The sequence below is a fragment of the Papaver somniferum genome, chromosome 1 (assembly GCF_003573695.1).
Source record: "Papaver somniferum cultivar HN1 chromosome 1, ASM357369v1, whole genome shotgun sequence".
NCBI lineage: Eukaryota > Viridiplantae > Streptophyta > Magnoliopsida > Ranunculales > Papaveraceae > Papaver > Papaver somniferum.
In genome coordinates this window covers 242,844,262-242,859,608 of record NC_039358.1, presented here as the reverse complement: position 1 = coordinate 242,859,608, position 15,347 = coordinate 242,844,262, and positions in this window count along the sequence as shown.

Sequence of the window (15,347 nt, the reverse complement as noted above, 5' to 3'; positions counted from 1 at the left end):
AAGGCAATGGGATTAATACATGAAATATATTTTGTACTGTACTTGTGGGTGGTACCAATGTGGTGCTTCAGTTGTGATACATGAAATAAAGGATGTATTCTAGCTTCAGCTGGCAGTTGGAGTTTGTAAACAGCTTGACCAACCTTCTGAATGATCTCAAATGGCCCATAGTGCTTTGCAGCCAATTTCAAGTTTCTTCTTAGGGACACAAATGCTTGTCTGTATGGTTGGAGTTTCAGATAAACCTTGTCTCCTACAAAGAATACTCTATCAGTCCTCCCCTGATCAGCATAAAACTTCATTCTCTCTTGGGATTTATGTAGAGCATCTTTCAGTAAAGCAAGAACTGCATCTCTTTGCTTCATGTAAGACTCAACTTCAACAACAAAAGTAGTAGCAGTAGAAGGAAAAGCTAAATGTGGTGGGAGGTAGTCATACAATTCTTGAAAGGGAGACATCTTCAAGATGGTGTGGTAATTGGTGTTGTACCACCATTCTGCAAGTGGAAGCCATGCATGCCATTTTTTGGTCTGGTGACCACATATACATCTCAGATAACTCTCAAGACAAGAGTTCACTCTCTCAGTTTGACCATCAGTCTGAGGATGGTAAGCAATACTGAGATGTAGTTGAGTGCCAAGGGCTTGAAAAAGTTCTTGCCAAAAGTTTTTGGTGAAGATCTTGTCTTTGTCAAATACAATGGAGGATGGTAGACCATGAAGCTTGAAAATATTGGAAATAAATTCCCTTGCAACAAAAGAAGCTGTAAATGGATGGTGGAGACTAATGAAATGGCTATATTTGGTTAATCTGTCAACAACCACCAATATAACTGATTTCCTGTCACTCATTGGTAACGCTTCAATGAAGTCCATTGAAATGTGTTGTCAAGCATGATCTGGAATAGGGAGTGGCTGCAGTAAGCCAGCTGGAAATGTGTTTTCCCCTTTATTCCTTTGACATACATCACAAGTTGAAACAAATAATAGTATATCCTTTTTCATGGCAGGCCAACAGAAGTAATACTTAGCTCTAATATATGTATCTTGCATACCACAATGCTCACCCACAATGTAAAGAGTTAAGAATTTTAGACCTGGTTGTAGAAGAGCTGCCAATAAAGAGCCTATTTTTGTACCTCAATACTCTATTAGTATAAGAATATGGGGTGGTAGTTTGAGGAGTAATGGTGAGCTAGGTAATTAGAGATTGTGGTTTAGGATCATCAATGTAGCTAGCAATGACTTCTTATGACCAAGCAGGTTGGGACAAGGAGATGGAATTGCAAGAAGCAGCTACATAAGGTCTTCTAGAGAGAGCATCAACTATTATGTACTCTGAACCTTTTTTATACTTTACTTTATAATCAAATCCCAAAAGTTTCATAATTAAGTCATTTCTGGTGCAAGGTGGTAGAGATCTTTTGCTCAAGGAAGTAATATATTCTTTGATGGTCAGTGTTTATAATGAAGTGCTGACCTTGTAAGTAGTGCTTCCATTTAGTTACTGCTTGAACAATTGTCAAAAGATCTTTCTCATAAGTTGATAAGGCAGCAACTCTGGGACCAAAAGGTTTGCTGTAAAAGGCTATAGCTCTACCTTCTTGCATAAGTACAAATCCAATGCCTAAGTCACAAGCATCAGTTTCCAGAATGAACTGTTTAGTGAAATCAGGCAGAGCTAACACAGGGGTAGAAGTCATTGCTTTCTTGAGCTGAAGAAAAGTTGATGTTGCTGCAGGAGACCAACTGAAAGCGTCCTTCTTCAAAAGATCAGTAAGTGGTCTAGTAATGAGGCCATAATTCTGCACAAATTTCCTATAGTAACCTGTAAGGCCCAAAAATCCTCTTAATGCTTTCAAGTTAGTTGGAATGGGCCAATCTACCATTGCAGAGATCTTCTCATGATCATCCATAACCCCACTGGCTGTAATAATGTGTCCCAAATCACTAGTACAAATATGGGCTTTAGTGACAGTTCAACATTATGAACTGTTACAAAAGAGAAAGCTCGAAGACATAGGTGATAGTTTCTTACTAAAACTGATACCAATAGTGTTGAATAATCATGGCAGTTTTTTAACTGTTATTGAATTACTAACCAATCACAGGTTTTGAAGAAAACTGCTACTATACAATGATGCATGATAACAGTTTTAAACTGTTACTATTTATGAGCTATTGTAACAGTTTCGTATAAAAACTGTTATCGTAGTATAAACACATAGATAACAGTTCTTTTAATTACCGCCACAGTGAGAGTTCACATCCTAAACTGCGTCCTCAAACACACGATATGTTAGTTTGTGGCCCTCTCTTATTAGTAGTAGTGGGTTGGTATAGTTATTGGTTATGCTTAGTTAGTGGGTCTCTCTCGACTCCTTCACCTCTCACTTTTTCTGAAACCCCATAGGAAGAACCTAAACTCAATTTCCAATTACCATCTCTCTCTAGGCAGATCACACCTCTCTATTACACAATGTCTTCTTAGCAAAATTGGGGATCTCATCTTCTACTATCTAGGAATTCTTCAATCCTTATATCATGATCAATACTATCTATCTCACTTGCTCAGAAATTTTTTCTCTGAAATCAAGCTATCTCTCTATCTTGGTCGTAAAGAATCTAAAACATGTGATGTTTTCATAAATCAAGTTTTATGAACTTCTTCCAAGTTTCTTCATCTGATTTTGAAATACTCGTCGTCATTCCTACAAAGATCTTCATGAATTTCTCTCAGTTGTTGATGCGGAGTATGATCTCATTATCTGGTTTGCCACCAGGTCAGATTCATGTCCTTTACCAATTTAAAGGTTGTCTTACTAGTTACAACCTAAGTCTTATAAGAATGCACAGATTACAAATCTGATCTTTTCTTGGATTTTGCGATAAACCACGTTTCGATGGAGTCCTTAAGGGAAGTGTGAAGTAGACAAATAAGTGACTACAGTTGTTTTTATATTACTGGAATATTTAGATCGGCTTTGGGTTTTAAATTTCTTTCCTCGGTCAGTCCATTCTGTGCAGCCACGAGTCCCTACTTGGTGAACTGAATCCACGGGATTTTCAAAATGTGACTCCATTTAGTTGACTACTTAGCATGCTTTCGCGTGAATCGCGTCCTACTGGACTTGATTTTTCTGGGTAACAAGAGTTGCGCGTAACAGATTTTTTTTTTTTGAAAAAATAACTTTTACACAGTATACCCTTTCGTAAAGGCACGTGTTCTGTTTTTTGTTTTGAGGAAGTTAATAAAATTAAACAAAAGATTATTTTGTGCTTTTTATTTATGGGACTCTTTCAGTAGTTCCAGTGCCTTTCTTGAGTAGATTAGGCACTCATTTTCATACCGAATTTGTTCATTTTTATTAACCGGATTTATTGATTACAGGGTTTGGAAATCACTTATGCAGTTTTTTTATCATGGAAGTGCTGAGCAGAGAAAGGAACTTGCGTATCAACTTTTTGGCCACATTTTTCCTTTCATGTCTTCAGATGTATGGATGTCGTGTAATCCAAAAGGTACTTACAAAAATATTGGTACTGCAGTAAAGTTTATGCACATTAATGATAACATGAAATGCAAGAATCAACCCTTGCTCTAGTTGTTATGAACTTATTTTCTTATGAAGGCTATGTGTAATCCGTGCATCATATAATCTTTTGCATACATGTATACTTCTGCTTTGGAGACTAAATGTTATACGACTTACTACTTAACTATCTGGAATCAACACTTATTTTCTTATGAAGTCTATGTATAATCTTATGAATACTTGAATAATGCTGCTTTTAAGACTAAATATGTTACACCTTACTACTTCACTCTCTGGAATTACTTCTTTTTGAGATATTTGAAAATACTTCTCGATTGAGGAGGGGGTTTTGTTGCTTAGATACACACATCTGATATATATATATTATCTATGAAGATGGCAAACAATGGAGAATCCCGCTTTTGATTGTAATATTAATCTTGTGGTGGATAAAGTTATGCAGGCACTTGAGGTTATTGAGTTTGATCTGAAACCGCAGCTTGTTTATGAGCTTGCTGTAAATGTTTTGAGATGTGTGTCTGATCAGAATGGGAATCCTGTGATACAGAAATGTATCGACTGTGTTTCAAAGGAGGAAATTGGATTTATAATTTTTGCATTGCGTATTCAAGGTGCAGCACCATCTACATATCCTTATGCATGCGGTGTCATTTAGGTAAAAACGAAATACTTTTGTGCGTCATTCCTATTTTCATTTCACTTTTGAACAGTAACTATTAAGTTTTTTCATTATTTTTTATACATGTTTATTTCTTCTATCCTCATGAATCTACTTCAGGTTTCTTGTTTCGACCTGCAAGTTCTGGAGTACTCTATAGCTTAGTCAGATTATAGTGGAGGAATTTTGGAATTTAAACTTCAAGCTCGTCTAAGTGAACTTCAGGTTCACTAGTAACTTAGGTTTTTCTTTCTAGTATGATTGGTTTTTGTAGGATCTTTGTCTCTGTTTTTGCTACTTCTGTTGTGTTCGCATTTATTTACAACTATGATCATATGATTTGTAGTTATTGAAACCATTTTGTCTTGAAGAGAGATCTGGAGTTCGAGACCGCAACTGAAAAGAGCAATATGAAGCCTTATGAGTTGCTGGACAAAGATGTCGTTTCAAAAAATCTTGAATAAGTATATAAAAGGCTTGAGTTCATCGATGAGCTTTCAGCAGGGGTCACGGGCAGCTTCCATTCTTGCTGTCAGTTTTCTAACTTCCATGTTATTGGTAGCCTTAGAAAGTTCCTCAGTTACTTAAATAGTTCAACCCGAAGTCAAGTTTTGTTGACTTTCTATATTTGTTTATTTTTTAGCTTTAGAAACAAGCAGAACTATCTGGGCCAATCAAAAATCCTGTATAGACTTTTGCGTATTTGTCGTTACTCATCTGCTCATGTTTCTGGTTTTGCCAAGTCTTATAGAAACATTTTATCCTTTAATCAAACAGCGCGAAACTAAGACATTGATGTATTCTCATATCTCATATATATAAACCATAAAGACACGCTCAGAGTTGCGCATTTATGATTCCTGACCTGTTCACTTTTATAATGATTTCGAGAGACTTAGTTTTACTCCAGAAATGCACTGGAAGGCGAAAAACCATTTCCAGACTCTTGCTCGTGTGGTCTTTGTAAATCCTCTTACTTCTTGACAAGCCTATTGTGCATGCCCTTTATAGAGAACCTGATCAGGCTGTTAGTTCACAGTGTGGTTTGTTAATATGCTAACCAATTTAGGTCGGCAGCGTATTACGTTACCGGCCATGAGACTTTCAACAGTTCAATCGGTGTATCAATGAGATTGACTGAGTGCATATTCACACTTCATGTTTGTATCATTTCAACTTTTGTTGTTATTACCTTTTTTATTTTTACTTGCTTAATATCATCTTGAAAATCACCAGACAACATACATCTAACCCAATGGTAATTTCTTACTTAAGACTTGAATACGAGGATTCTATAAATGTTATATGTTGTTTACCTTGTTCTTATCAGCACTGCTTTGTCCAATTGAAAACTAAGTCATTGATTGGAAAACTACAAAATTGGAATATGTATGAGTTAATGTAAGTTTCAATTATTCAAAACTTTTTCTGTGAGCTTACAGGTATCAGTTCCACCAAGAATATGTATGTCTCTTAAATTGTAATGTGGTTTCGCAGCTTTCGCTTATTTTTTGCGGATATGAAGTACAAAGATGTCATTTCTGATAGTTTTAAAGAGATAGAGTGATTCAACTAAATTCTATAGTGAGGTGTTTGGGAAAAGGTACGAGTTGTGTATTTTCTTGTTTACTGCTAACTTTTCCTTCTGACATGTTATTCGTTATTCTATTAATAAAAGAGCTTGTGTGTTGTTGCTTTAGAAATGTAATTATGGATGATTATTTTGTGTTCTTTTTGCCGAGGAAATCCGAGTGCTATGAAGAAGACATCATGGGTAATAAACCACGTTCAAGAGTTGGTGACATGATTGTGTTGGTCCAAATTTCGGTTGAAGCATTGGTGATGCAGGTGTGTTAGTCAAGATTTTGGGTAGTATTAAAAACAGGAGAGTAGATTTTGATCAACTTTACGAAAAACGGATATGGTTTCCGATTTCGTTGATATTTTTTTTTAGTCGGTTCTAAGAATACTGTTCTACCAAGTATATTGAATTTTGTAAATTACACCGTACATTAACTTCTATTCAAATTATGTAGTTCGAATATTTATAATTTTGATATTATTGATCTCATTGAGCATTTCCAGAACTATAACATGAACTCACAACAAACGGGGGTCTACAATGACATTTTAACAAATGATATGTCCCCTAACATGATTTGTGGTAGCAGTTTCTTAACTACGATGACAGTTCTATGAAGAAACTGTTACCTTGGTAGAAAAAATTAAGCTACTGATGACGGTTTTATCCAGAAGATGTCACCATAACTTGCCAACAATGACAGTTTTATGTAAAAACTGTTACCTTAGTGCAATATTTTGGGTTTTAGATGACAGTTTAACCAATAAAATGTTACAGTAAATCGTCAATAATGACAGGTATCGAAACAAACTGTTATCTTACAGTCAGAATCTGTAACAGTTTCTTAAAAGACCTTTTGTAACAGGGGCTTTGGTGACAGTCCATACTTTTTCGAGAACTGTCACATAATTATTATGGTGACAGTTTTTAACTGTCACCTAAGCCCATTTTTGTACTAGTAAATATTCAATACTAGATTGTCAAAAGGAGCATTTTGAGAAGTTTGCAGTCAGCTGATGTAGTCTTAGAAGCTCCAATGTTGTTTGTAAGTGTAACAAATGATCTTCCAATGAGGGACTATAAACCAGATTGTCATCAAAGAAGACAAGAATGAACTTCCTAAGATGTGCTTGAAAAATATCGTTCATGAGAGCTTCAAAGGTAGCTAGTGCATTAGTAAAACCAAATGACATTACCTTGGATTGAAAATGCCCATGATGTGTCCTAAAAGCTGTTTTGTGGATGTCAGAAGGAGAGACCCTGATTTGGTGGTAACCAGACTTTAAGTCAATCTTAGTAAAGAACTTAGAGCCATGCAATTCATCCAACAGCTCATCAATAATTGGTATTGGAAATTTTTCCTTAATAGTGATGTTATTCAACTTCACGTAATCAACACAAAATCTCCAAGTGTTGTCCTTTTTCTTGACAAGTAAAATGGGAGAAGCAAATGGACTGTGACTTGGTTGTATGATGCCAGAATGGAGCATTTCTTGGACTAGATTCTCAACAACTGATTTTTGAATATAAGGAAATCTATAAGGTATGAGATTCACTGGTGCAGAATTAGGCTAGAGAGGGATTTGCTGATGATCCAAATGCCTCTGAGGTGGAAGGGTGTTTTTGTCAGTGAAAACATCAGAGAACTCAGTGAGTAAGTTGGTAATTGGGGTTGGGGTGGTGAGTGGGGCAGGAGAGCTAGTAGTGGAGAATAATTGGCCAACTATGCCATGAGAATGTTTCTGAAAATTTTTCTTGACATCAGAGGCACTCATCATACTGAGTGAAGACTTTTGTGGAACACCAGTTAAAGTTATCTTCTTACCCTTGTGTTTGAAGGTAATGCATAGTCTGGATAAGTTGAAAAGAACATCTCTAAGGTTCCTTAACTAATCTGCACCCAACACAATGTCACACCCGCCTAAGGGAAGGAGTCTCAAATCACCAAAGAACTTGTGACCTTGCATAGTCCATTCCAGCTGATAGAAAACACCAGAACTCACCGTTTTATCCCCATTAGCTACTGTGACTAATAAATTACCAGTTTGAGCAATGTAACACTTTAAACTGCCAGCTAAAATAGAATCTATAAAGTTGTGAGTACTTCCAGTATCAATCAAAATGGAGATTGCCTTCTTCTTAATAAACCCAGGAATTCTGATAGTGTTCCCTGAGACATTACCAGTCAAAGCATGCAAGGAAATTTCCATATCACTTTCCAGTGGGGGTTCCTCATCAGTTTCATGCGAAGTGTCACCACCAGTGTCATAAATTTCTTCAGCTTCCTCCCCTATAAACACACATAAATATTGCTTTTTACAAATATGGCCTCTCTTGTAAGGTTCATCACAGTTGAAGCATAACCTTGAGCTTTCCTTGCTTGGACTTGTTCTGGGGTAAGTCTTTTGAGAGGTATGTTTTGAATTGTTTTTGGTTGAGGAATGGAAGTGAAAGTAGTGGGTGGAAGAAGAGCAGATTTCTGTGAAGTAATGGTGGGAGGGAAATATTTTGGGGTTGCAAATGAGGGAGAGAAAAATTTGGGTGCAATTTTATTTGCCTTTTGTTGCATAACAAGGGGTTTTTCTTGCATTTTAGCAAGTGAAAAAGCATGAAGGAGTGTTTTGGGATCAAACATAAGGACTGAGCTTCTTAGCTCCTCTTTTAACCCTCCAATAAAGCTAGCAATGAAGTAGTCTCAGGAAAATCATGATGAACACCCAATAATAAAGCCTTATAATACTCAAATTCTTCAAAATAAGCATCAACAGTAGTAAGTTGAGCTAATTTATTGAATAAGCCCATTATATTGTCCTGTGCAGGGTTTTCAAATCTTGCACACACATTATGACAGAAATATGGCCAAGTAATATCATATTGAGTAAGGCAAAAGTTGTCATACCATTTATTGGCTTTACCATCCAGATGGATTGCTGCCATCCTTGTCTTGTGTAACTCATTGATGTTGTGCATCTGGAAGTAATATTCACATTTTTGGATCTAGCTCTTTGGATTATCACCATCAAATCGAGGAAAATCTAGCTTAGGCATTCGATGAAATTGAGTACAATCACGACCCCCAGAGTTAAAATTAGAATGAAATCCACCTGTATTTGAACTCGAAGCATCCGGTTGATTTTTATTCAGATCTGATTAGAAAAAAAATTCCAACTGAGACTGAAAACTCTTTTCAATCTCCGCTTTCATCGATTGTAGATCCACTTTAGTAGACATGGTACTGAGTTGAACAACAAGATTGTTTACTTTAGAATGTAGAGAATCGATCTCAACTTGTTGTTTGTTGTTAGTTTCTTGCATCTCCTTACAGGTTTGGGCTACCATGATGCTAGGACAGAACGGCTCTGATGCCAGTTGTACTGTACTTAGTGAAGACGAGAGTGAAGGCAACGGAATTAATCTGAATTTGGACGTAAAACGAATGGAATAAGATAACTTCTTTCGGAGCCGTCAAACTTTCATTAATTCATTCTTAGTTCTTCAATAGGTTTCCTTACAACTTAAATACAATAATGATTGGAAGATTAAACCCTAAAGACAACTTATCTAAGACGGACGCGTGTAATAATCCCAGCCGACAACTAACACCAAATGGTTAGGAGACACGTCACTAATTTATTAAGGAAGACACAATATTAATCGGGGCAGCCACCGAGTAAGCTAACGAAGGAAAAGGTATATGACAAATTTGTATTGAATAAGAACTTGATACCTAGCATGGTTAGCATGGTTGTCATTGGATTTTAGTTGACGCCAGCTAAATTTATGGACAGTCTTTTTATACAAAAGGATTAGATGTTTTTGTCTTGATTGCAGAGAAGAAATCGCAAAGGATGGCCTTTTCGGTTTTAGCTTTGCATCATCTCGTGTATATGGTAAAGTAATATTGTTTTTTTTTTCAAGCATATGGTAATGTAATGATCATGTGAGTTGATGTTGTTTTTTAGATCCTAATTTCAGTTACCCTGGTGATCACGTGTTGTTGCATGTGAAAATATACTTCGAAATGAAGCACCCCATGAGCTCGTTGCTCAAAGGGCCATCTACATCTGAAAATCATTAGTCACTTATCTTATGTATATAAAAATGTGAATGAGCCAAGAATTTAGCATTAGATTCTAGAGTTAGATCTAGATTATCCCTTTTTAATCATATAATTTTTAGTGGTAATGAGTAGTGACTGATGACATGCATGTGCAGATCATTTAGGCGTACATGGAGAAGCCACTATGTATGCTGAAACTTTTAGAAATATGGAAGAAATATCTGTTAAATCTGTATATGCAATTTCATTCTCATCTAGGTATGAAATAAGGGATCCCTTGATCGTCTCTTATGACGTACATCATAGCATTTTCTGGCATTAAGCAGGCCCAAAGAATCACTTAGGCCAGAACAAAAGATTTCAGAATTTAGACTTGAATCATGTGTGAAAAACTAGTCATGTCCCTTTATTGAAGTTTATTTTTAACGGAAAATGGGTCATTTGTCCAAACATTTTCAAAACATGGTTCAAATGGACGAGTAAAAATTATTATGAGTGAAATGGACACCAAAAAAACAGCAAGGAGGAAATTGGATTCATCCTGACTTAAACTTAAAAAATAGCAAGGATGAAACTGGATGCATCCTGATGTAAATTAAAAATAAGAAAAAGTATTTGAAAATGGGTAGGATGAAACTGTTTACATCCTGGCTATTTTTACATTTTTGTCCATTTAAACAGTATCAAAATCTAAATGTCCTTTTCACCCAGGAATTGTTGATTTTGGTCTTTTTAACCAATTTTGTGTATTTTTAAATGATTTTTTTCCTTCTCCCTTTTGTACGGTAACCAAACTTGTCATATTTTCTGCTCAAGCCACCCGAACCAAAATTCGGCAATTAAAGAGTGAAGGTGCTATAACTTCGGACAACAAACAATCCATCATCTATAGCAACCGAATCTCATGAGTTGTGTGTGTTTTTTCGAAGGTAGTTTTTCTTTTTCTAAATATTCGAAGGCAGTTTCTTGTGAGGTAAAAATTAGTAAAACTTTAATCTTTAGCCAGTGATGGTGTTTTAGCCCACTTACACATTGTTTGTTTGCGGTTGAATCGGCGTCTGCATCGGAGTCAACCCTTGACTCGCGCCAAATCAACAGTCAGACTGTTTGTTTTCTACTTTGAGTCAGATCTGATTCGACCTCCGACTCAGACCTAACCTCTGACTCGGATCCATTTGAGCCAATACCCCTGACTCATTGAACCAAACTATTAACTCACATATTTTTTGAGCCAGCTGAGTCTGATCTGACACAAAACAAACATATTGAGTTAGATCCAAATGAATCAGGTGATTTCACTCAGATCCATACGACTCAGATAAGTCAGGAGTAACCAAACATAGTGTTAGTCTTAATCCCCGTTTGGGATTGTTTTATTTCTATCAAAGGCACTTACAAACTTCTAACAAACTTTTACCAAAATTTTTGTTTGGTAAATTATTTTCAATGTGCTCTTGGACAGAAGCACTTGATCCATTTTAGGCCTGCTTTTAAAAGCTACTCAGCACTAGCTTTTAAAAGCTGGAAAACAGAAGGTATGGGCCCACATAATTTGATTTAATTGATTTTCTATTTTGACCTTAATATTTTGTCATAAAGACAACTTTAGCGTAGAATATGATACACATATAATTATATTTATGTTATAGGGCCTACGACCCATGGATGTGCGGTCCAACTAAATTCCTAGGGCTGTATATAAAGGAAACTATGTAATTCTTCCACCCTAATATCCTAATAACATTAACATTATTCTTCTTATTCCTCTTATCTTTCATTGTTTCATCTGTAATTCTCCTTAAATACGTTATCATGCACGAAACTATACCGCAGAGCTAGATTGGATGACTGATTTTTTTTCATTGGAATTAAATGAGCTAAGTTGAATCTACTTTTTCTCCATATTTTTTTTCTTTTCACTGTTTTGGATTTTGCAATATACATTGCATATATTGATTCAATTGGGAATTAGGGATTATTTTAATTAATCGTAATCAGGAATTATACTTTGATTTTATTATTTTTGGTACTTTTCATGACTTTGATTATTTTGGTACTAATCGGGATACTTGTAGTTGCAGGAAATCCTACACTACACCCATCATATGATTTCATTATTAATCAACTCATTTTTAGGTTTACACTATTAATTTTATTGATCAATCTTTGAATGTTCTTACAAGAAAAGATAAAGAAATCCAGAATGACCTCTGCTCTAGACATTATCTCTCCTATTTACTTGTTTCTTACTCAAAATAGCTCTCCCCTTATTTACAACTTGAACGACTATTTACAGGAAAATACATAGTGGATGACAGCTAATCTGTCCTTTATTTTCGGGTATGGTCTGCGACATTCTCTCAACCTTACAAATGTTAATTTCGCAAGTTCTCAAATTTTCGCAGGACTATCACATCTATCTCGTGATCCTAGCCGGCGTCGTTTATCGTATCATTTCTGAAATTGTTCTGTGACGTTGTTGTGTTGAGTTGTTGATAATTTCGCTAAGATATTATTGTTGCGAGATTCTGATCCTACATCTTGCCTCTTCTCATATCTTTTCTGCGAAGTAGAGAATGATGTGAGAAATGCCGCAGCTGTTCCTCTCTTCATATTCTGCATTTATCACACGTATTCTTTCTTCCATCTGTTTCTTGACACGTCTTTTGTAACCGTTGTTTTTTAACCGCTTATATCTTTCCGTATTAATCGTGTTTATTTTCTCGAGAAAAAAATTCCCTATATATATTCTTTCTCATTCTCTTTTTATTTCTTTTTATTTTCTCTGCAACTTCATCGTTCTTCTGCAAATTCCGTTATTGCAACTTTTTCTTCTTTCTTCTTCAATCTTTTTAAGTTCTTCTTCATCTTCATATTATTTCTTCTGCAGATCTTCATCGTTCGTAATCTTCTTCGAAATAACCTTCCTGCTAATGTTTTCCATGGATTCATCAAGGTTAGTTTTCTTTTCTTCTTTACGGGTTTTGCTGAAATTGATCTTGTTTGTTGTCTTATTTGATGTTGTTTATGTGATTCCCATACTCTTGTTATTTCAGCAAAAGCGCTTCCAACACTAGGTTTACAGTCAGAACCCTAATATTCCCAAACCACAGCATAAGGTTGTTGCGCATAAAAGAAAGTCTGTGAATGAGAAGGTAGTAAGAAACACTATCCTTTTCTAATAAAAATATTGTTGCCTTTGTTTCTTATCTGGATTGTAATTCGCAGGGTGATAAAGATGTCAATAAACCTCTCAAGAAATCTCGCCACCTTAAAACTGTTCCAACTTCTGTTCCCTTCCACTTACTCATCGCTTCTAAATCTCCTGCGACATCTTCGTAAGATAAACCTTTATCTCCAATTCGCGAAAAAGCTGCCTCAGACTTCATTTCTTCATCTGATCTTTCAATGATTCAAACCCCCCTTGTTGATCCTTCTGTGAATGAAACCTCTTCTCTTCCTATTGAGAATGTTTCCCAACCTTCTATCACTACCGGTTCTCTACCTGAGTCTCTTCCTATTTCGAAAGAAACCATGGAAGGAATAGATATTGCTTTGAAAAATTTATCTGAAGTCCTTGATGATGTCAAGAAGTCTTCTATTAATCCTATCAAGTCTAATGTTTGCGAAATTCTGAGCAAGCATTTAGGTTCTGACAGAGCTACTTCGCAGAAAGCTTTGGAAAAAGAATGTAATGCTCTTCGTGTCGAAAATCAAAAGCTTCAGAATGTTTTGCTTGATCGTGACAATCTTCGCAAGAAGAATGATGAATTGAGAGGTATGATTTTCTTATCTGTGTCTTTAATTTGCATTTTTAATGGTTTTATCCTTCCCATATTTAATTATCCTTGAAATACCTCTTTCGCATGTTAAGCCTTAAACCAGAAACGAATAATGGAGATATATCAATTTGAATATGCTGTTGAAGAAGCCCGTGTTGATAAAGAAATCTTGATGGATCAATATAACCAATTAGATAACCTCTATTCATATTCTCTTGATCATATAAATAATCTTACCAATGAAAATACCCAATTTGTTCAAAAACAAGATTTATTAAGTAATGAAGTATCTCGACTTTCTTATTCTTTAACTAAAGCTAATTTAGGGATGAAAACTTTATCAGATGAGAATAAAACCTTATCTCAAGAGAAACGAACTTATTTAAACAAGATGGCGATATCTTCGCAACAACTTAGTATTCTTCAAAAAGTATGTTATGACCAAGAGCAATCTCTTCGTTCTTTGAGAAATGATCTTAAAGAAGTAACAGAGTCATCTATCGTTGAAAGAGATACACTCATTCAAGGTAGAATAGCTTTATGTGTAAAGGCGAATCAACTTAAAGAACAATATTCCAAATTAGAAGAATCTTATTATTCTCTTGGGAAGAAAAATGACTTTCTTATTTCTAAAAAGAAAAATCTTTAATCTCGACTTAAAGGTTTAGTTGGAGATAAATTTGATGACGCAATGGACCGTTGGGAGAATAGTTGTCTATCCTTGATTCAACACCTTATTTCGCAAAAGGAAGGTAGTCATAATAGTTTGACTGCCTTAATTATCTTTTCTTTTTCATATCTTTCTGAGTTCTTCATCTTAATGAGATTTTGTATTCTATCTTTCGCAGAGTCTGAGAATAATCTTCATTCTTCCATTTCTGTTTTGGAGGCTAAATATGCCAAAATTCGCAAAGAAAATGCATTGCTCGTCTCTGCCCTTACTGGTTCTCGCGATCGAGCAGAAAGAAGACTTGATTATCTTGCTTATTTTAAGGATATTCAAGATAGGAATCATCAGAGAGCACTTCTTCGTCAAGTTCATCTCCGGGCTGAAGTCCTTGTAAATGACATTTTATTGTCCAAATATCTTCCTCCTACATCAATTGAACCTTTAGAAGTAGATGATGATGAAGTTCCTCGTCCTGCTGATAGTGATTATCATTACGAAAGCAGTTCATAAGATAATTTCTTGGAAGATGAAGAAGAAATTCCTTCTAAAGAAGTATCTGCTGGTGTTAATCAAAATGGGAAAGAAATTTCTCCTGAAGAAGTAATTGCTGGCGATAATCATAATGCTAGTCAAGGCGAAGATCAGAACCGAAATGAAGAAGAGGCTTGCGATAATGAGAATATTGGCGAAGAATTTCTGTTATCTCCTGCTAGTGAAATTAATACTGAAGCTTGAGCTTCTTATCTAGCTTTGTCTTCTTGAACTGTCTTATTTTTATCACTTCTGCGAGTTACATTTTTCAACCAACTTTGGAATCAACTTTTCCTTTTAATATTTTTTTGATGAGAAAGATAATGCTTCTTGTGTATTGATTCCCATACTTGACTCTCATTATCTTTCTTGCAAAAAATAATATGTTATGAATACTTATAAATATTTTGTTTTATAATGTGCTCTTATTTTTCCTTCCTGATTAAAGGTCTTATTATGCCACCTCTTGTCAATGCGACAAAATCGCAGGACGTCCTTGCACTTTCAT